We start from the raw sequence: 22,066 nt of genomic DNA, 5'->3' as shown, positions 1-22,066 counted from the left end.
ATGCGACACATCTTTTGGGAGAAGTTTTTACACATTTTTACATATTTTTACATATTTTATATTATATATTTTTATACCTACCACCGAATGATGGGGGTTTATTCATTTTGGCATTCTGTTTGCAACATATCAAAATATCCATTTCCGACCCTTTAAAGTATATATATTCTTGATCAGCGTAAAAATCTAAGACGATCTAGACATGTCCGTCCGTCTGTCCGTCTGTCTGTTGAAATCACGCTACAGTCTTTAAAAATAGAGATATTGAGCTGAAATTTTGCACAGATTATTTTTTTGCAGATTAAGTTCGAACATGGGATATAACGAATTTTATCTTCATATAGCCCCCATATAGACCGATCGGCCGATTTAGGGTTTTAGGCCCCTTTAAAGCCACATTTATTATCCGATTTTGCATAAATTTGGGACAGTGAGTTGAGTTAGGCTTTTCGACATCCTTCGTCAATTTGGCTCAGATCGGCCCAGATTTGGATATAGCTGCAACATAGACCGATCCACCGATTTAGGGTCTTTGGCCACATTTATTATCGGATTTTGCTGAAATTTGGGACAATGAGTTATGTTAGGCCCTTTGACATCCTTCGTCAATGTCGCCCAGATCGGTCCAGATTTGTATAAATCTGCCATATAGACCGATTCTCCGATTTAGGGTCTTGTGCCTATAAAAGCCACATTTTTTATCCGATTTTGCTTAAATTTGGGACAGTGAGTTGAGTTAGGCCCTTTGACATACTTCGTCAATTTGGCTCAGATCGGTCTAGATTTGGATATAGCTGCCACATAGACCGATCCACCGATTTAGGGTCTTAGGCCCATAAAAGCCACATTTATTATCCGATTCTGCTTAAATTTGGGACAGTGAGTTAAGTTAGGCCCTTCGAAATCCTTCGTCAATTTGGCACTTATCGGTTCAGATTTGGATATAGCTGTCATATAGACCGATCTCTCGATTTAAGGTTTTGGGCCTATAAAAGACGCATTTATTGTCCGATGTCGCCAAAATTTAGGACAGTGTTAAGTTAAGCCACTTGACATAATTCTGCAATTTGGCACAGATCGGTCCAGATTTGGATATAGCTGCCATATAGACCGATCTCTCGGTTTTAGGTTTTGGGGCCATAAAAGGCGTATTTATTATCCGATTTGCCGAAAATAGCAGACAGCATTAAAGAGAATAACCACCGCAAAAATTTTTCCGGATGTTCTCGCCAGTATTTGAACCCAGGCGTACGGCCTAAGCCACGGTGACCACCATTCTTCTTTTGTAGCTGTTAGAATATCGGTGTTTCATGGTTATGCAAACTCTAGCAAAATAATAAACCGATAAAAACGTTAGTTAGCATGATAGCTAACCATATGGAATATTTCAGCGAAATATAACGTAGAAGTAGCAAACGAAAGGTATTTACGAAACGATTACGAATTTTGCATCAGAATTTGAAGTAAACTGGCTAGGAATCGTAAGCAGAAATGTGAACCAAGCGAAACAATGCATGACTCGAATGAAAGTTATGCGGGAGTAGAGTACAAATCTGCCGTCCAAGTTCGAGGTCAAGTGTCTCTGGGGACAAAGAGATCAAAGGAGACATGTGGACCAAATGGAACATTTATTTCCAAATCTTTTGAATTCTCAGATTGCCACAAAGATACTGGAAAACCAGATACGCCTAAATTCATATTTGGTAGACACTTCTATATTGTATCCATCTTTTTTTTTTCCACTTCTATGGCCTTAAGTTTTATAATTCTTTTCAAACAATATACAAAATTCTCCAAGTCATTTTCGCAAATAAAAAAACTAATTTGTCAAATTTAAAGCCAACACAATCATCATATCCACTATACTGCCAATTGAGTAGCTATAAAAATGTCACTTGGCCAACATTTCTAACGTTGACAAACTCTGCAAACACTAAAAATGGAATCGAAAAAACTAGCAATTATTTGTTAACTGATAAAAATCTAAAGAGATAGGTGTTGCTGGGTTCTGTTTTTTCTTTCAATTTCTACTCTTCAAGATAGAAAACGATGACGTTGACATTTTGCAAAGTATTAAACGCCAATCATTGGAAAAAAAAACTAAGCTTAAGAAAAGAAAAAAAAAACGAAACGTACTACCACAATGGAGACCATAGTAAACAAAAAGAAACCGAGACACAAACAAAAGTTTTAGACGAAAAATTTTTGTTTATAAATTGACAGTGGATACTGATTATAAGGGATTAGAGTAAGGGGTCAATTGCCTTCAATAAAGAGTTTGGAGAGTTTTTTTTTGTAATAAAACAAATTTAGTAAAAATTTGTTTCTAATAAAACATTGCAATACAAAACTAGTAAAAGCGTGCTAAGTTCGGCCGGGCGGAATCTTGGGAATCCATCACCATGGATTCTGTATAAATGTTTACAAAATAAATTTAGATGAAGGGCATAATTTTAGTCTACATACCAAACTTCTGTCAAATCAGCAAAAATAAAAGCTTGTAGAAACCGAACAAGCATGATCGAGAGATCGGTCTACATAGGAGCTATACCAGGTTGTAGAGCGACTTAGATCGTACTTAGCACAGATGTTGGAAGTCATAATACAATAATATGTGCAAAATTTCAGCTAAATCGAGCAAAAATTGCGGCTTGTAAGGGCTCAAGAAGTCAAATCAGGAGATCGATTTGTATGGGAGTTATATCAGGTTATAGACCAATTTGGACCGTACTTGGTAAAGTTGTTGGAAGTCTTAACGGAACACCAAGTGCAATATTTCATCCAAAACGGACAAAAATTGCTGCTTCCAGGGGCTCAAGAAGTCAAATAGGGAGATCAATTTATATGGGATCTATATCTAATCTAAACCGATATGGCCCATTTGCAATCTCCAACGACCTACATCAATATTTAATATATGTGCAAAATTTCAAGCGGCTAGCTCTACGCGTTCGACCAAAATTTGCAAATTTTGCCCATGAACATTCTGCTAAGAAATAGGGACGAACTTCTCACATATCAATGAGTGCAGTACGATTCAAGTTTTTAAGCTCAATGATAAGGGGTCTCCTTTTTATAGCCGAGTCCGAAGGGCGTGCCGCAGTGCGACACCTATTTGGAAAGAAGTTTTTCATGGCATAGTGCCTTACATATGTTGCCAGCATTAGGAGGGGAAAACCACCGCTGGACATTTTTTCTGATGGTCTCGCCAGGATTCGAACCAAGGCGTTCAGCTTCATAGGTGGACATGCTAACTTCTGCGCTAAGGTGGCCTCCAACTACGCGTTCGACCCCATTCGTGATCTCAACTAACGGACGGACGGACATGGCTAGATCAACTCAGAATGTCGAGACGATCAAGAATATATATACCTAATGGGATCTTAGATGATTATTTCGAGGTCTTACAAAATGCCCTGATGTTTGATTTCTTCTATACCTTTAAAGACCTTTCATTTGAGTCCCATACTGTCCCGATCGGCATATATTTCCTCTTGGCGCTTTAGAGGGTGAGGTGGGCCGCCCCAGTATTTGGTCTTAAATATGCTCATCATCCTCCATATTGGCGCTGACTTACAAGTTCGTTTGGGGGTGAAACGGCACCTGACTTCTGACCCCAAATGTAGATCTGTAATAAACTTATAACTACCTTTTATTTGTTATATATATGTATACTGTAACTATTGCATCACATATAGACTTTGAGGCTTTTAGGGCAACGATAATCTCCCCAGTTACTTGGCTTAAAATCCTTTTATCAGATTAGTATTCTACTCCCAAATACCTTTCATTTGATACCCATATTGTTCCAGTCGGCAAACATGTCCGTTTGGGGGGTTTTTAAGTGAGGCCTTCCCCCGGGTAGCTTGACCACAAATTTAATTATTAGAAATTAGTTTTTCACTTACCAAAATTCGAGGTTGATTAGTTGATAAATATTAAAAACACGGCATTTCGAACAAGTAAAAAGGCACTAAGGCACCCATTACCTCGGGTATATATATAAGCCCCCTTTCGTCACAATCCGATGAAAATTGGATAACTTATGCACCCAAATTTGGCACGGACATTGAGTGGTCTGATAAATATAAGTCACTGTTGAATTTTGTGTTTTGTGCGAAATCGGGTAATAAATAGGGCTTTTAAGGGCTTCAGACCCTTTATCCGGAGATCAGTCTATATAACAGGGCATAGGGCATTTATGGACATATGGCACAAATAGGGCATTTATGGACTTTAGACTCTTTATCGGGAGATCGGTCTATATGGCAGCTATATCTAAATTTAGTCCGATCTTTCCATATTTGGGTCGGATGGCGGGTGGCCTAAAACTACTCACTGTTTCAAATTTCAGCGAAATGGGGCAATAAATAGGGCTTTTATGGGCTTCAGACCCTTTATCGGCAGATCGGTCTATATGGCAGCTATATCTAAATATAGTCCGATCATTACCATATTTGGATCCTATATTAGGAGGCCTAAAACTACTTACTGTTTCAAATTCCAGCGAAATCGGATAAAAAATAAAGATTTTATGGGCTTCAGACCCTTTATCGGCAGTTCGGTCTAAATGGCAGCTCTGTCTAAATATAGTCCGATCATTACCATATTTGAGTCCTATGTTAGGAGGCCTAAAACTACTCACTGTTTCAAATTTTAGCAAAATCGATTAAAAAACAAAGCTTTTATGGGCTTCAGACACTTTGTCGGGAGATCGATATATATGGCAGCTATATCTAAATATAGTCCGATCCATGAACCATACTTAGGTCAGATGTCGCGAGGCTTAAAATAAGCCACTGTTTCAAATTTCAGCGCAATTGGGCAATAAATAAAGTTTATATGGGCATTAGACCCTTTATCGGAAAATGGGTATATATAGCAGCTATATTCAAATATGGTCCGATTTGGCCCGTTCAAGAACTTAACCAGCGTGCATCAAAAAGACGTATCTGTGCCAAATTTCAGCTCAATATCTCAATTTTTGAAGCCTGTAGAGTGATTACAACAGACGGACGGATAGACGGACAGACTCACGGACATCGCTAAATCGTCTTAGAATTTTACGACGATCCGAAATATATATACTTTGTAGGGTCGCAAATTGATATTTCGATGTGTTGGAAACGAAATGACTAAATGATATACCCCCCATCCTACGGATAACATCTCCCATATCCAAGTCAGGTATGGCCCGCAATGGCCCATAACCTCTTATAGCTCCATATAAACCTATATCCCAAATTTACTTCTTAAGCCCATAGTGGACACAACTCTAAACCGAAATTTTTACACGAAGACTTCTCTTATAACATCTTCTCTTAGACATCTATGTCAAGTATGGCATACATCGGTCTGTAACCTGATATAACTGCCAAATAAACCTATATGGCGATTTTACTTCTTAAGCCCCTAAAAGGCTCAATTCTTAAACGATTTGGGTAAAATTTTACAAAATGACTTCTCTTATGACCTCTTATCAATTTCCAGTATGGATTGAATCTGACGCAATTCTAAACCGAAATGTTTGCACTAAGACTTCTCTTATAACAGATTTTCTATGACATCTATGCCAAGTATGGTATGTATTGGTCTATAGCCTGATGTAGTTCCCGATTTTACTTTCGAGCCTTTAGATGACGCACTTCTTAATCGATTTGTCTAAAATGTTACACAATGACCTGCCTTTAATGACCTGCAACATATATGTCAAGTTTGGTTTTAATCGGTCCATAATCTTATATAGCTCACATATAAACCGCTCTCCCGAATTTGCTTCTCCAACCTTTAGAGGGTCTGAAATTTTGCTCGAGGCCTTCTGCTAAGGCTTCAACATCTGCCAAATATGAACATGATTTCTTCATATGACTTCCCATTATCCTTTTTTATACCCAGCACCGAACGATGGGGGCATATTCATTTTTGTATTCCGTTTGCAACACATGAAAATATCCAATTCTGATCCTAATTGGGTTGCCCAATAAGTAATTGCGGATTTTTTAAAATAAAGTAAATGCCTTTTTAATAAAACTTAGAATGAACTTTAATCAAATTTACATTTTTTACACTTTTTTTCTAAAGCAAGCTAAAAGTAACAGCTGATAACTGACAGAAGAAAGAATGCAATTACAGAGTCACAAGCTGTGAAAAAATTTGTCAACGCCGACTATATGAAAAATCCGCAATTACTTTTTGGGCAACCCAATATGTTTAGTTCTAAACCCAACCACAGCACCCACTGAGTTGATTTTCTTCAAGAAATATGTTAGCATTAGCGATAACAAACATAGGCATCGATAACATCATTAACTATACCAAAGAAAATCGTATCTTATCTTAGAAGTAAGCAAAGAACCAACAAAGGTGTAATAATGTTGTATGCTCTCGTTTTCTACGCTGAGTGAGGAATACTGAAACACCTTAAAAAGAAGAAAAAGAAGACATCAGGATAGCACACATATCTGCAGTCATATAAAAAAGAAGGTAGCAATCAACAAGTGATTGGTTAATGATTGCCAAACATAACAATTTCGTAATGTATTATGTCTGTCTGTTGAAATGTATTTTGTCAATTGATATGAAATAAACGAGGTTGTTGATATCTGGCAACCAGCAAACATAGTTATCATCATATAATCAATCAACAAATAGGTGGTGTAGTTGTCTTTCAACATTGCGGCGATATGAACAGACGATCAAGGCAAACGACACCTATATGTCGATATCATAAATTCTTTTAAGAACTCCTCTCACTTAAAAGTGATTGAGAAATAAAGTGGTTTTCTTTTTAATTTTGGAATTTATGGACTTTAGTTGTCGGAAAAACAGAGTACAAAACTGGTATTTGCTATTTCTTAAGATGAGAGGTTATGGGGACACTTAGGAAAGATATTGCGGTTTGTTCTACTCAAAAAAGTTTACTAACAAGTAAAGATTTTTTCTAGACCCAAGTAATGATAATGATTTTGAGTCGAAAAAGCAAGACCTCAAAAAGAGTGTCTTATCTTTAATTGTAGTGACAAATTACTAGCAATTTCTTCTTTTTCCTATTTTTAAACTAGGATTTCTAAAATACTAATATTGAAGGATGATCCTATCTGCAACGCAAAACCAATTTTGACCTACATTAAAAGATTATTTAATTTAAAAATTTTATACATAACAAGTAAAAGAGTGTCAAGTTCGGCCGGGCCGAATCGGATATACCCTCCACCATGGATCGCATTTGTCGAGTTCTTTTCCCGGCATCTCTACTTAGGCAAAAAAAGGATATAAGAAAAGATTTGCATTGCTATTAGAGCGATATCAAGATATGGTCCGGTTTGGACCACAATTAAATTATATGTTGGAGACCTGTGTGAAATGTCAGCCAATTCGAATAGGAATTGCCCCTTTTGGGGTCCCAAGAAGCAAAATAGAGAGATCGATTTATATGAGAGCTGTATCGAGCTATAGAAGGATTCAGACCATAATAAACACGTATGTTGTCGTGCAAAATTTCATTCCAATCGAATAAGAATTGCGCAATCTAGAGGCTCAAGAAGTCAAGATCCCAGATCGGTTGATATGGCAGCTATATCAGGTTATGGACCGATTTGAACCAAACTTGGCACAGTTGTTGGATATCATAACAAAACACGTCGAGCAAAATTTCATTCCAATCGGATAAGAATTGTGCACTCTAGAGGCTCAAGAAGTCAAAACCCAAGATCGGTTTATATGGCATATAACCACCGCTTTATCCGATATTCGCCAGGATTCGAACGCCTTCAGAGTCATAGGCTACAATGGCTTGGATCCGCATTCAGGACGAAATGTCCCCACCCTAAAAAGATATTAGAGAGTTAAAGATGGCGCAGCGGAGCAGGCCCGGTTCGGCTAGTATGGTATAAATTTAAGTTCTTAATATACTAATATTTAAGTAAAATTTTTCTGAGTATGAAGTAAAAAAATCTTTAACCAATAGAAATATTTCCTTAAAAAATTGGAAAGCACTCTTTAATTTATTTTGGTTAAAATCTTTTAAATTAGGTCAAATAGTTTTTCAATGTTTTTTCAATTTTTACCCTTCTTTCATAATCCATTTAGTTTTCCTTGTCTTTAAGTTTATACCCACAACCATAGGAGGGGGGCATACCAATCTTGTAAAGTATTGTAATATCTCGAAATATTGATCTGAGACTTCATAAAACACATACAAATTCTTAGGTCGTCTAGATAGCCGCTTTTGCAATGATACTTCTTACCGATGTAGGTTAGGTAAAAGTGTCAGTCTGGCTCACTTAGATGTTTTCACACAGGACAGGAGCAGGAGAAGGAATATGCCTTCTAGTTCCTACCGTTGAACAACCAAAGAAATGAAAACCTTAAATGGCACTCCTTCTGACAGATGTTCTACAGCCTCTTCTTAATCGACGTCTTTACAGTTTCCGCAAACGTCGTTACTTGCAAGCTTCAGTCTGTCAGCATGTTTTACCATCAGACAGTGACCTATCATCACCTATACAATGTCTGAGACGTCTATTTTAGGCAGCGACAACAAAGCGGTAGTCCCCTTCAAGTCTAGATTAGATCAAATAACTCGAAAGTGTTCACAACCCTCACTTTGCGACCATCTATCATTTGTAGCCCTTCGGGCCCGATCCTTAAGACTTAAAACGCTTAAATGTCGCCAGAGTCCAATGTGCCAGGCCATCGGACACAGCTTATAATTACCCTACACCATCACTGTGGTACAGGGTATTATAAATTTGTGCATTAGCTTGCAACGCTAAGAACAAGATGAGCTAGACCAATTGATAAGTATACCGATCGACTCAGAATCACTTTCTGATTCGATTTAGCCATGTCCGTCTGTCCGTCCATCCGTCTGTCCATCTGTGAGTCCATGTATTGTTGTTGTTGTTGTCCAATCATCACGAAATGTTGCACATACACTTATTTGGCCCAAGGTTTATTTTGGTAAAAATCGGTTCAGATTTAGATATAGCTCCCGATTTGCACTTAAGTTGTCGTAGCAGCTACAATTTTCAACCGATCTGCATAAAATTTGACATGAATTGTTGCCGATCTTAACATATCTGCAAATTTTCATCAAAATCGGGTATTATATAATCGGCTCCGACCGACTTTTGCCTTTCCTCACTGGTTTTTATATAAGAGAATTCGATAAGCAGTTCACCCCCAATCGTTGATATCCAAACTTCCCCATATCTCGAGTGATGTGCATTAGCATCACTCCCTACAATGAGTCTCTTTTTCCCTACAGAAACGGCTTCAAACAGCAACTTAAAGAGAAGCCTGTCAGTAATAAGGCTTATTAGTTTCCTATAGATGTAGGTCGTCGGAGATTGTAATCGGTTCAGAGTTGGATACAGTCCCCTTACAAATCAATCCCCAGTTTAGGCTATTTGTGTCCCTAGAGGCCTCATTTTCATCCGATATGATTGAAATTTGGCACAAGAACTTGCGATTTGTCTTCCAACATCGATGTCAAGAATGATCCAAATCGATGTATATACTGTTATAACCCCCATGTGAACCCCGGATTTGATTGCCTGAGCTTCTAGAAGCCTCGACTTGCATCTGATTTGGCTGAAATTGGCTTACAACATTTGTGCCAAGTACGATCCGAATAGGTGAATATACTGTTATAGGCCCCCTATAAACCCATCCCCGGATTGGACTCCTTGAGCTGCTAGGAATCTCAATTTTCACCTGATTTAGATGAAATTTGGCACAGAGACTTCTGCTATGAATTTCAGCATCTATGCCAAGTATGATTGGAATTCGTTTATATACTGATATAGGCCTTCTTAAATACCTATTCCCCCATATGACTTCTTGAGAGCATAGAAACCGCAATCAATTCTCGACTTGATTGTTGCAGATTTTTTTAAATACGAACTGAATTGATAAGGGTAACATTTTAGCGGAATCCAAAATTCGCCCTGGCCCAACTTTACTTGCTGTGTTTTACAATGTTCTACAATTTCATCCCTCTTTATGTCATTTCTGGCAGATCTCAGAGACATCTTTATATGAAAATCATAAATTCTTATTTTTTCTCGTTTTTTTTTAATTTTTTTTAAATGCTATGAAAAGGTCGTTTTAATCGTTAAACAATATTAAATGTCAATAACCCAAATGGCTCTAGACAGACAGTCTGGGGCCATGTGAGATGTCCAAAGCGACACCTTTATGCCAAGATCATAAATTCTTCTTCTTTCTCTTTCACTAAAACTCTCCCATGAGATTGAGAATTTTTCCGAATGATCATTTCAACATTAAACGAATATTAATTGGCAATAACTTGTAAAAAAAAAACATCAAAAAACAGACAGACAGAGAGAAACCCATAGCGGTTGAGACCGTTTTTATTTGAATACGACATTTTACACTTAATTATCGTTTATTACTGACAACACCCCATTATCACCATTATCATCGTCATCAATCGAAAGTACTCTCACTTTTTTTTATTTCCTTAAAAAGAGAAGGGGTAATTTATTCAAGAATCAGCCTAAGAATTAAGTGCCAATTTTTACACATGTTCAACCACCGCCCCTCTATGCTCGTATAACACGCATCGTCATCCAATTTGAACATCTCAAATTATGGTTGAGATCGTCATAATCTTTGTAAAAGAAAAAAAAGTTCTAATTTTTATTACCTAACATCAGAGCAATCGGTCGTTGCTGTCTTCGTAGTCGTCTTCGTCATCATTTGCAAAGTCAGCGCCATCGTCTTCATTTTAATTAAGCCCCATATCTCATGTCTTTGATGAGATGTTTTTTGAGAAAAACGTTTTTGCGGCCAGACACAGGCTCAATTGAGCTCAACTTTTATTAGCCATAAGTTTCTTGCCTTTCTCAATGAAATGTGGCCTTTGATACTCAAATTTAGTTTTTTGTTGCATATGACTTTTTTTTTTTGTTACATGACTAGTGACTAGTTTATAAAAGCGGATGCTTAGCATTTAATTGAGATGATTTAGGGTAAAGTGGTTCAATCTGGATTTTATTTAAGTCAATGGGATGTTTTCTGTAAACCATGAAGAAGTTTTCAAATGTTTGCAATGAAAGTTGAAGAAAAAAGTTCTTCGAAATTTAGGTTTTACAGAAAATTTTCGGTATAACTGTCCACTTGGTACATCATTTTAGGGTGGGGAGACCCGCCCGGTAATAGATCCCAAATTTTTATATAAATTTCGTATTCTACTCTTAAGTTACTTTCGTTTGAATGCCATATTGTGCCGGTCCGCCTAATGTCCGTTTGGGAGTGGTTTTTGGGTTAGGACGGCCCCCCGAGATTTGACCCCAAATTTTTATAGAAGTTTGGTATTCTACTACCAATTACCCTTCATTTGATACCCATATTGCCCCAATTTGTAGACATATAATTTTAGGGCGGTTTTTGGGGGCGGGGCGAAGCGGGTCCCCCGACATGATAATTCAAGTTGTTATAACAAGATCCCACTCTAATCTTGCATAACCTTCACTTCATTAGCGGAACTTTCGAAAACTATCCAGCAATAAAAAAATTTTGAAGATCCCAGCACAAATAAAGATTTGGCAGCCCGAACAATTTTTCGAAATCCAGAGGTTACCAATTTTAGGGGCCTGCCAAAAGGCGCTAACACCTCAGCTCTAACTATTTCAAATTTCAAAGAGAAAACTCTACCAGTTCTCACACGGTATAGAATAGGGGTACACTAATAGAATAGGGGTAGTGTACCCCTTTTCGTCATTATGTTTGTAACACCTCGAAATATGCGAATGAGACCCCATAAAGTATATATGTTCTTGATCGTCATGTCATTTAAAGCCGATCTAGCCATGTCCGTCCGTCCGGCTGCCTATCGAAAGCACTCTAACCTTCGAAGGAGTAAAGCTAGCCGCTTGAAATTTTGCACAAATACTTCTTATTAGTGTAGGTCGGTTGGTATTGTAAATGGGCCAACTCGGTCCATTTTTTGATATAGCTGCCATATAAACCAATCTTGGGTCTTGACTTCTTGAGCCTCTAGAGGGCGCAATTCTCGTCCGATTTGACTGAAATTTTACACGTAGTGTAGTTTATCACTTCCAACAACTGTGCTAAGTATGATTCAAATCGGTTCATAATCTGATATAGCTGTCATATAAACCGATCTTGGATCTTGACTTCTTGAGCCAATAGAGCGCACAATTCTCATCCGATTTGGCTGACATTTTGCATGAGGTGTTTTGTTAGGACTTCCAATAACTGTGCTAAGTATGGCGCAAATCGGTATAGAACCTGATATAGCTGCCATATAAACCGGCTGAAATTTTGTACAACGGCTTCTCTCATGACCTTCAACATACGAGTCTAATATGGTCTGAATCGATCTGTAGCTTTATACAGCTCTCATATAAACCGATCTCCCGATTTTGCTTCTTGAGCCCCTACTAGGCGCAATTCTTATCCGAATGAACTGAAATACTACGCAATGTTCAGCATTCATTTATGGTCCGCATCGGACTATAATTTGATTTAGCTCCAATAGCATAACAATTCTTATTCAATATTCTATGTTAGTCTAAAAAGAGATACCGCGCATAGAACTCGACAAATGCGATCCATGGTGGAGCGTATATATGATTCGGCCCGGCCAAACTTAGCACGCTCTTTCTTGTTTATTATTTTTTTTTTTTTCGATTTTCTCCCACTGTGCGACGCCCAATTTCATTTGAATCTACCCGTTCTCACACGACGAGGTATTGTGCCTAGGGCGGCCTCCTATGGACTATGAACAATTTTTAATACCATATTCGTATTCAACTTCCAAATACATATGCCCCTCAGACACCAGATTTGTACTCTATTTTTAATAACTTTGGGATGTCTCTATTTGAGAATCTTTGCACAGCTTCTTTTTTGTCGATAAGCGGGTTAAGTTCGAAGATGGGCTATATCGGACTACATCTAGATATAGCCCCCATATAGACCGATCCTCTGATGTAGGGTTTTAGGCCCATAAAAGCCACATTTATTATCCGATTTTGCTGAAATTTGGGACAGTGAGTTGTGTTAGGTCCTTTGACGTCCTTTGTCAGTTTGGCCCAGATCGGTCCAGATTTGGATATAGCTGCCATATAGACCGATCCTCCGATTTAGGGTCTTAGGTCCATAAAAGCCAAATTTATTATCCGATTTTGCTGATATTTGGGACAGTGAGTTGTGTTAGGCCCTTTGACATCCTTCGTCAGTTTAGCTCAGATCGGACCAGATTTGGATATAGCTGCCATATAGACCGATCCTCCGATTTAGGGTCTTAGGCCCATAAAAGCCACATTTATTATCCGATTTTGCTAAAATTTGGGACAGTGAGTTGTGTTATGCCCTTCGACATCTTTTTTTAATTTGGCCCTGATCGGTTCAGATTTGGATATAGCTGTCATATAGACCGATCTCTCGATTTAAGGTTTTGGGCCCATATAAGGCGCATTTATTTCCGATTTCGCCGAAAATTCGGACAGTGCTTGCGTTAAGCTCTTCGACATTTTGCTGCAACTTGGCCCAAATCGGTCCAGATTTGGATATAGCTGCCATATAAACCGATATCTCGATTTAACCTTTTGACCCCATAAAAGGCGCATTTATAATCCGATTTCTCTGACATATCACCCAGTGACTTAGGGTTAGGCTTTTCGACATCCGTGTCGTATATGGTTCAGATCGGTTTGTGTTTAGATATAGCTACTGTACGTATTAGTATTTGATCCAAATCGGAACATATTTCGATGTGACTTCTATGGGACATAAGATATGCAATTTTCACCGGATTTTGATGAAAGGTGGTTTACATATAAACCCAAGGTGGTGGGTATCCAAAGTTCGGCCCGGCCCAACTTAGCGCCTTTTTATTTGTTGTTGGTGTTGTAGTCACATTTTTATGTGAAAGTGGCGATCCTCGTCAAGCTCCTGTAGGTGAGCAAGCTGATTCCGGTCCAAAGGACCGATCGCCGCTGGAATAGGGTGGCTATTGGTTATTTAAAGACGCCAATAATTCATCTTGTCATATCGAGAATCGTAGGCACTCAGTATTGTATCATTATGCAAGAGCCGGTGCCGCACGGCCTCTCACTCCGCTCAATACCGCTAATTGTCCGCCATTGCAGCTGCACCGTATGGAGCATTTCACTATCCGAAACCTGTGGATAGTGAAATGCTCTATACGGAGCTAAGCATCTCGTGCTCGCAGTTAAGCTTCTCGTGACAGGAATGAACACCGCACATATCGCACCTCAATGCTCCGGCCGGCATAGTGCTCACAGCTATCCTGTGCCGGGTCTACAAGTTGAAGACAGGTATTCCACCTACCATAAAACTTCAAGACTACATTTAGCTACATATTGACCTTTCAATAAATTCAATGATAACAAACTTGATTGTCTGAACGCATTATCATTTTCCATATAACTGCTTGACCAAAATATATAGAGATTACAAATTAAGAGCTTTTAATCTATAATCGCCCTTTGGTAGTTTTCATATGCCATCACCAATTTATTCAATACGGCTCAATAACGAGTTATTAGATTTGTATTCCATCTTTAGGCCGCCAGCAAAAGTAGTAACGTAATGGTCAAGTACGTTTTCATTAAGAATTCAGCAATGTAAGACAGTAATTTACTATGTGTTAGAGGGAGAGGAAAAAAGCAATGTTAACGCATCAAGTCTAAATTCATTTTTAATTGAGCTATGAAACAAATTCGTGTATCATGAACACATTCTTTAGAAATAGTTTATATTTGCCGCCGGTAGCAAACTCTACGGTCATTATACGGTATTTTATTATTAATTAAAACATTTTTTTGCTATTGAAGATATTGAGCTTAACGATAGCATGGTTGTACGGATTACAAAGTTTCTCGCATGGTCATTAAGATGGCGGGGAGAAATAATTGGCAATAGTTGAGGAAATGCTAATGGTATTGTTAGGACAACAGAAGTAGACTTTTACCCAGGTAGAACATAAGAGTTTTCACGAAAGTGATAGATATGGAGATTTCCGCCACTTTATTACAAAACGGAAAACATAATGGGAAGATTTTGTGGGTTTTATGATACCTTGTCCCATTTTTTTCAAACGTCCATCTGAAAACATGAAGTAGCAGATAAAGTGGCTTTTTTTCTTTATTCAATTTAGATTATAAATCAACACTATTGACATATGAATGCAACAGATGTATTGAGAGTGCGACAGCAAGGTTTACGAAGTTATTTCCTACGGCATATTATCATACACAACCATATTAGGATATCGGTACTTTGGAGGGCCTATATATCACCATATTGACTGATACGGAAACTTGGCACTGATATTGTAATTCATAAGACAATGTTTTGGGCCAAATTTCAGCCAAATCAGGGGAAAATTTAGGCTTATAAGAGTTAAAGAAGTCAAATCCGATGATAGGTTTATATGGGGGCTACGAATAGATTAGTATACCCCCATTCCATGGCGGTGGGTATAAACATAAAGGTATTTAATTTTTTTTTTCAATATCCACTAATCAAAAATTTTTAATTTCCACATTTTTTGATTTCCAAACCCTATAACATTTATCAGAATCATCAAATGTAGTCACTTTTTGTCGTCAAAGTCAAAGTCGTTTTGTCACAAATCATGCATAGAAATGTAAATCGAACCACAAATACCTTCGTAAACTGCAACAAAAATAAAAAGCGAATTTCCCCGAACTCAGACCTCAAGCGAACTTTTTGTATGGACTTTTAGCCCCAAAAATTATTCGAAATACCAAGGTGACCAAATTTAGGGGCCAGGCAAAAGGCACCGGGACAACCTGAGGTCTTGAAATTTTTCACACGATCTCGCTAATGCTTCAGCTGTAACCATCTCAATTTTCAAAAAGATATCCCCGTTCTCACACGGCATATTTTTTACTAACCTTTTTTTTCGATTTTCTCCCGCTGTGCAAAGTCTCATCATCTTTCCCACATGCCATATACATGATTTCACTTGTCGCACCGCATAAATGTCTCGTAGTCCTATGTGTCCAGTTATGATACCGAAAGCTATACTGATCTCCTTTTTAATTCCATTCATTCCTCATCTTTTTTCATGATCCGGAACTTCCCATAGGATTTTCGTCGACCTACCATTTCGCTGTCCCACCGTGGCGTTGATCGCCCACTCCCTTAACTCGAACTTCGTCGCCCCGAAAGGCTTCGGGTTAACTAAATTTATTGACGGCAGTTATTTGGGTTTCACTGCCAAATCGTCTGCTTTTTCCTTCCCCCTAACTCAGCTGTTGAGCGGCACCCAAACGAAGCGGAACGTGCAATCTTCAGAGAAGGCTTTAATCTCCTTCATACACTCCAAGACTGTCTGTCTGTCTCTTCCATTCCTTCCAGCTTTCCTATCGTCGCCTCGATTATACCGCGTACGACCTGCTCCTTTCCTCTACTCATTCTTCCATTGCCTTAAGTTTCATAGCCGCTGTGGCTGTCTCACACTTAATCCGTATGGCAATGGATAGCATGTCTAGAATAGTCTCCAGTGCCATAGAGGGCGTGGTCCCCAACAATCCGCCTTTGCCAAAACAACATGTTCTCTTACCCTGGACCTTGACTTCATAGACCCGGAGCCTATTCAATTACTCCAAACAATCCGCCACAAACCTCCGCGTCCTCCAACCCAAGGCCTTTAGCCCCGCCATACTGGGGGAGGTAGAGACCTCGTCCCCATCAAACGCAGCATTTGCCCTCCATTCATCCATCTCCGGAAAACGAATCCTGAACATCCTAATCCGATTCCAGAAAGTCAGAGATCCTCCTCAGTCTATCATTCGCATCAATTGCATCCAGGATGGAGTTGTGGCCGCACTTGGCCTATTTCAACATACCGAGCTCCCTCGGCCTAGGCGCGAACTTGGCGACGCAGTTCCGAATATAGGCCCCAATCGACTGAATATCTAGCATCGCTTCAGGTGGGGGGTTACCCCTACTTCCTACCGAACTACCTCCTGCAGAAGTAAAAAGCGTACACTGGCTTACGGCTCCTTTCCTTCGTATTCCTCTTCCGGGATAGCTTCGAATCGAGGACTATGTCAAAGATACTTCGCCCCCTACGACAGATGCATGTTGATTCCGTCCAAGAATGGAAGTCTGATCTCCGGTATCTTGCATCTTCGAGTGAAGAGCAACAGCTCCAATAGCCCATTGCGACAAATTCCTCAGTAACCCATCCATGATCAAGCTATTCGTCGACAAAAACTTGCCTCGTACCAGCAACGCGACGTCGTGCAATAAATCATCTTGGGGGTAGCCCCCACTTCCTACCGAACAACCTCCTGCAGAAGCAAAAAGCGCACACTGGCTTACGGCTCCTTTCCTCCGTGTTCCTCTTCCAAAATAGCTTCAAATCAAGGACTAAGTCAAAGATACTTCGCCTCCTACGATAGATGTATGTTGATTCCGTCCAAGAATGGAAGTCTGATCTTCGGTATCAAGAAATTTATTCGGCAGATCGGTTTATATGGCGGCTATATCAGGTTATAGACTGATATAGACTATGCAAATGCAAATTTTGCCCATGAACATTCCATTAAGGAACAGGAGCAAACTTCTCACATATCAATGAGTGCAGTCCGTTTCAAGTTTAAGCTCAATGATAGGGGGCCTCCTTTTTATAGCCGAGTCCGAACGGCGTGCCGCAGTGCGACACCTCTTTGGAGAGAAGTTTTACATGGCATAGTACCTCATAAATGTTGCCAGCATTAGGAGGGGAAAACCACCGCTGAAAATTTTTTCTTATGGTCTCGCCAGGATTCGAACCCAGGCGTTCAGCGTCATTGGCGGACATGCTAACCTCTGCGCTACGGTGGCCTCCAATATATATACTTGGCACAAATGTTGAAAGTCATACCAGAGCCATAATATCTCCTTTTGCCGGAGGGACGTCCCGACATTTGTACCACTTCGTGAAGGGCTGTCTCCACTGACCTGCCTTTGAGGTATGCGTCTTGTGCGCCGCTGAAGTTCTGCGGCGTCGGTTGCCTCCCACCTTCGGGTCTATCAATCATTCCAGTGTTTTTAGTAAAAAGGATGACAGACTAATTTGCTTATAATCCTTCGTCGAAAAACGTTATATCGCACGATCTAAACGGCCAATTGAGCGATCCCCAACGTGAATTCAAAATATTCAACGAACTCGCCTCTCAATAAGTCCATTGTTACGCGCGCAGGTCAAGCTCTTGTATTTTGGGCAAAAAAAGTTGGTAATCTATGAAGAAGTACGGTCCAATGATGCCACCAGACCATAAACCGCACCAAACTGTGACTTTTTCGGGATGCATTGGTAGCTTTTGCTAAAATTTGGGACGGTGAGTTGTGTTAGGACCTTCGACATCTTTCTTCAACTCGCCCCTGATCGGTCCAGATTTGGATATAGCTGCCATATAAACCGATCCCTCGATTTAAGGTTTTCGGCCCATAAAAGGCGCATTTATTGTCCGATGTTGCCGAAATTCGGGACAGAGAGTTAAGTTAAGCCTCTCCACATATTTCTGCAATTTGGTCGAGATCAGTCGAGATTTGCATATAGCTGTCATATAGATCGATATCTCGATTTGAAGTTTTGGCCCCAAAAAAGGCGCATTTATAATCCGATTTAACTGAAATTTGACACTGTGACTTATGATAGGCTTTTCGACATCCATGTTGTATATGGTTCAGATCGGTTTATTTTTGGACATAGCTACTAAAAAGACCAATATTTTGTAATACACAATTGAACAATGACTTGTACTTGTTAGTATTTGGTCGAAATCGGATCATATTTCGATATAACTGCTATGGGACACAGGATTTTGATGAAAGGTGGTTTACGTATATACCCGAGGTGGTGGGTATCCAAAGTTCGGCCCGGCCTAACTTAACGCCTTTTTACTTCTTTTCAATTTCAAGAGGCTTCGTCTCTATGCGAAAAAAATGTGTGTGCCAAATTTGAAGACGATCGAATGAACGATAGCCAAATCGAATCAGAAAGTTATTCTGAGTCAATCGGTATGCTTATCAATGGGTCTATATCTCTTTCTGATAGGTGTTACAAAGAAATGCACTAAGTTATAATACCCTGTATCACAGTAGTGGTGTAGGGTTTAAAAAGTAAGTTTGACCTATTTTAAACTTTTGACAGAACAATAGGACTTGACATATAATAAAAATTTTTTATCAAATTGACTTTCATTTTACCACTCTAATTTGTCTTTTTTTTCTCTCTCCTTCCCAGATTTTATGTGAGCTGCCTTCAGAATTGCTGCCCCCAAAACGAGTGGTTTATTCTATGAAAATACAACAAAATGCCATCAGAACTATTGGCAACGATATGCTAATGTTAATAGAATACTAAAAAAAATATTTTTGATAGCCCGTTTTTTAAGTGACATTTTCTAAAGGTTTACCATGGCTAAGGTAAATGAAAATCCCAGAAAAGAGACACTGAGTAAATTACAAAAATTTTACAAAAAAAAACTCATAAACATGCCTACAAACAACTACAACATAAAGAACCATACCATCATACAAGTATTGAGGAAGGATATCAATTTGATATAAGAAAAAGTGATGTTAATTTTGTGTGAAGAAAAAAAAAACAAGATTTTATTAATTTTACAATAAAACAATGCATGAATGAAATATTTACTAAAAAAGACATTTTATTATTTTGAAACCCTAACAACCATATACAGAGACACGGAGTAGCAGAAGTTAAATACAATAAACTATAAATACATACATACTATTATATATATATACAATACAATTATATTTGTAATAAGAGTTGTGATCATTGATTAAGCAATCAAATAATTTTAGCAATTTTATATTAGAATTTTTAAAATTTTTTATTATAGAATTTTTAATGAAAAACACAAAAAATCGAAAAAATATGAGAAAATTAAAAAAAAATTTTTCAAAAATAAAAACAAACTATGGAAGGAGACGTTTGTTTGTTTGTATTTGAAAACCCCAAGCAGAGATGGATTCTTTTTTTTCTCAAAAGACCTTCAAAAGTTCATTAGTTGCTATTTACAGCGAGACAGCATTTAATATTTAGTTTATCTTATATTTAAAATGTATGTTTTAATTACATCTTGTAGTAGTTAAGCACGATTTTTTTAGAGAATTTTTTTTTTTTATTCGATTTTTTTTAAAGCAAATCATTTATAGTTCTATTTTTATTTAAATTTTTTTAGGTCTGCTTTATTTTCCTTTTCCCTCCTTTTATTATACATTTTTTTAAAATATTCATAAAATAAAACGAATTATTTTTTTTTTTGTGTATATTATACATATCGCCCCCAACTAGTTTATTTTTTTTTTTCTTATAATTTGTATGTATGCTAAGACTCAAATGACACAAGCAATTATTAACTGCTTTATATACTGCTTAAAAACACATAAATAAATTAAAACATTTTATTTAAATATTATTTTAAGCACTAAGATTTTTCTTTTCTTTTTTTTTTTTTTGGTTAAGTACGAGAAATAAAAAACAACAACTTTGTAATTTTTAAATACAAAACGAACATCAACAATCAGAATAATAATAATAATAAAAAGAAAGACGAACTAATATAAAAACAAACAAAAAAAAACACAAAACCTCCTTGCCTTCGGTTTTATTTATTTAAATGTTTAAGAAATTCATGCGAAATGAATTTAAGAAGATGGGTAAGCACAAGTGTTTAATTGTTGATTTTTATTTTTGGACTCCTTTTGTCATATGCAGTCATATTTGTTATGACATCAACTGAACCGCGTAATGGCACCAAAAGTGTCAATATTTAAAGATATTCGCACAATTTGAGCACATTAATTATAACAGTAGAACCGTCAACATTTTTGGGGTGTGGTAAATATTTAATTAAACAACAAGATATACACCCATATTTGCTTCGATTAAAACCCCACAACGGTCATCACCCAAAGAATGTGCCATTTAACTTATCACATTTCATAAAACTCTCTATAGATAACCTTGAAAAACAAATAATCTAACAAGTAACAGCGTGCCAAGAACGGCCGCACCGAATCTTATATACCCTCCACCAAGCATCGAAAAAGGTCGAGTTCTTTGCGCGGTATCTCCTTTTAGGCAAACAAGGAATAATGGATACAAATGCTATTGGAGATATATCAAATAATAGTCCAAATCGGTACATAAATGAATTGAATGTTGAAGACCATAGTAGAAGTGATTGGGTAATATTACAGTCCATTCGGAAAAGAATTGCGTCTTGTAGGGGCTCAAGAAGCATAATCGGGAGATCAGTTTATATGGAAGCTGTATCAAGTTATAGATCGATTCAGACCGTAGATCATAGAGGAGAAGCCGGATCAGCTAAATCGAATGAGAATTGCGCCCTCTAGAGGCCTAAGAAGTCAAGATAAAAGATCGCTTTATATTGCAGCTATATCAGGTTATAAACCGATTTTCACCATACTTAGCACAGTTGTTGGAAGTCATAATAAAATACCTCATGTAAAATTTCAGCGACATGGGATAAGAAGTGCGCCCTCTAGAGGCCTACTAGTCAAGATCCCAGTTGCCAGCTATATCAGATTATGTAACCAATTTGAAGAACAGTTTTTGCAAGTCATAACAAAACACCTCATAATAAATATCAGCCATATCGGATGAGAATTGCGCCCTTTAGTGGCTCAACAAGTCAAGATATTGGGTTGCTCAAAATGTAATTGCGGATTTTTCATATAGTCGGCGTTGACAAATTTTTTCACAGCTTGTGACTCTGTAATTGCATTCTTTCTTCTGTCAGTTATCAGCTGATACTTTTAACTTGCTTTAGAAAAAAGTGTAAAAAAAGTATATTTGATTAAAGTTCATTCTAAGTTTTATGAAAAATGCATTTACTTTCTTTTAAAAAATCCGCAATTACTTTTTGGGCAACCCAATACAAGATCGGTTTAAATGACAGTTATAGACCGATTTGAACCGTGCTTAGCACAAATGTTGGAAGTCATAACAAAATACTTCATGCAAAATTTCAGC

At 37.9% G+C, this 22,066-nt stretch overlaps 1 protein-coding gene across 1 annotated transcript in view; it reads left to right on the top strand.

The window, feature by feature from the left end:
* The window catches only part of LOC106087022 (innexin inx2), a 28,806-nt gene extending 9,117 nt beyond the window's left edge, over positions 1-19,689 (top strand). The window contains exon 2 of the mRNA XM_013251892.2: positions 19,283-19,689. The gene's annotated coding sequence lies outside the window, so the exon portion shown is untranslated. The remainder of the gene's footprint in view (positions 1-19,282) is intronic.
* The last annotated feature ends 2,377 nt before the right edge of the window (positions 19,690-22,066 follow it).

The sequence above is a fragment of the Stomoxys calcitrans genome, chromosome 4, assembly GCF_963082655.1.
Source record: "Stomoxys calcitrans chromosome 4, idStoCalc2.1, whole genome shotgun sequence".
NCBI lineage: Eukaryota > Metazoa > Arthropoda > Insecta > Diptera > Muscidae > Stomoxys > Stomoxys calcitrans.
This window is presented reverse-complemented; position numbering and strand designations above follow the sequence as displayed.